The sequence below is a fragment of the Gracilinanus agilis genome, chromosome X (genome assembly GCF_016433145.1).
Source record: "Gracilinanus agilis isolate LMUSP501 chromosome X, AgileGrace, whole genome shotgun sequence".
Lineage (NCBI taxonomy): Eukaryota > Metazoa > Chordata > Mammalia > Didelphimorphia > Didelphidae > Gracilinanus > Gracilinanus agilis.
In genome coordinates, this window is record NC_058136.1 from 60,055,191 (window position 1) to 60,057,377 (window position 2,187).

Here is a 2,187-nt window from a genome sequence, read left to right on the forward strand (position 1 = left end):
GGCCCGGGCTCCCTCGCCCTTTCCTCCGCCCTCACATCCCATGACCCCCGGGCGGGCCTCCTTGCACCCGCCCCTCAATATGTGCTGCTGAAGTCTGTCGGACGGCCCCCCCCGGAGCCCCTGCAGCTTTGTACTCCCTCGTCGCCGATGGGTCCCTGACGACGCAGAGCAGCCTCGAAGCTGGGCGAGAAAAGGGTTTCCTTCTTGGGTTGGCCCATTTAGCGGTGGCGAGGCAGCGGCCTTTCATTTAAAGCGCTGTCTAGGCAGAAGGCATTACTGCCCACAACTGCCCGGCGCCTTTACTGTCACCAGAGACTGTTCCTTTTAAGTGCCTCCGTGCAGTTAGGGGAAGCTGGTGTCTCATTCGGATCTAGGGTTCCAAAAGAAAAGGCTCAGACCTGAATGCAGTCCGGGCCAGGGAACGAGCCCCGGAGCGGAAGCAGGCCCACTCGACGTCCAAGCTCCCCAGGTAGTACGCACCTACCCGCTCTTTCTCGTTCTCTCTTAAGTTAAGCCTCGTCCTTGGCCCAAGTCTTGACTAGATGGCGCCTTCCCTGTAGGTCAAGGACTTTGCCAACCTGCTACAGAGATAGGTTGTTCTTAGTTGCCAGAGGCGAGAGTCGAACCCAAGTCTTCCTATCTGGGAAGCAGCTCTCTTTCCACGATTGCCTTCGCTGTGCTGTGTGGCCCTGGCCTGGTGGCTTCATTTCTCAGTGCTCCGGGCAACTCTCCCCAACTGGAAGTCAAGGAGTACTGTGGTGGCGAAGGCTCCCTCGACCTGTGAAATGGGCCAGAGTCACCCCAAAGAGGCACGGCACTCTGGCGATACCCGTGGGCTATCCTAGGATGGCCCCTTGCGTTCATCTTGGTTCGACCGGGCCTTCCCACAGAGCTGCCATCAGCTGCCATTTGCTGCGGCTAACCGAAGGCATGCCCAGCCTCCACTTAAGCCAGCCAGCCTCTGTCTGCGTCGCCTCTCAGCCATGAGGGAGGAGCAGCAGGCTGCCAGCCCCTGCCCCATCTGACGCCCTTGTTGGGGTGACCCAGGGATGCTTGGCCTTTCTCAGAAATGGCCTTCGGGGGCGGGAGGGAGAGAATCCTTGGAGCCGCTCCTTCCGCCCTGCTTTCCTCCATTCCTTCAGCTTGGTGACTTCTTTGCGAGGGCCGCAGTTCCCAGGACAAGATGAGACACAAACCTGGGGTAGCGATTCTCTCGGGGATATTGGGTAGCGTGCTAAGATGACATCTGAAAAGCAAACCTTCCAGGCCTGGGAGCTGCCAGCCGGCCTCGCCTGGCTTTTCCTAAACCGAGTTGAAGTACTTTGATTGACTCACGTGACGCTCTCCAGCCCAGCCTCCTCTGCGTTCCCAGAGTTCTGAGAACTCCTAACACGCTTCCTCCCAGGGCCAGCTCAGGAACCCTCGGCTCTGGGAAACCTTCCCTGACCCCTCTGCCCTGCCCTGCCCTGCCCGGCCCCAATCGGCAGCATTCTCTCCCACCTCAAATCCCTCCGTACTTATTTCCCAGTCTCCATGTGGGCATCTTGCCCTCACTCCCCAGCACGGAGGTTCTGGAAGGCAGGGGCTGTTTCCTTTTTGTTTTGCTAGCCCCCGAGATACAAAGAGGCAGGCACTTCCCCTCCCTGGTCCTCAGTTTCCTCAGCTGTCAAATGAGACCGCCCAGTGTTCTTCTAGCTCTGGGTTGCTAGGCATCTGATACTAAAAACAGTTCGACTTGACTCAAAGTGCCATAGCCAGTGCCTTTGGCAGGGGGGGGGGCTAGAGGAAGCTGGGGGAAGTGTGTGAAGGAGTGATCACTCTAGGGGCCGGGGAGAAAGAGACAAATCTGATAGTCCCCGTACTTATTCCATTCATTCAACAAGCCCTCATCAAAGAGCCCATTATGTGTAGAGGCCCCAATACTGTGCTAGGTACTGGGAGAGGTTCAGAGAAAGAGGCCAGCTCTACTGGCAGAGAGCCTACATTCTCATTGACCCCAAAGGGTCTGGGAGCTCCTCCGTGAGGATATTCCCTCCAGTGATGCTGATTGCGGCCCATCCATGACTGCTCAGCCTGGGTCTTGGGTCCACGACCTCCAAAAGCTCACCATAGGGAGGCCGCCCAAGGTTCGGGGGCCCTCATCTTAACGCCGACTGGACACCGGTGGAGCTCACGACCTGTCCTTCG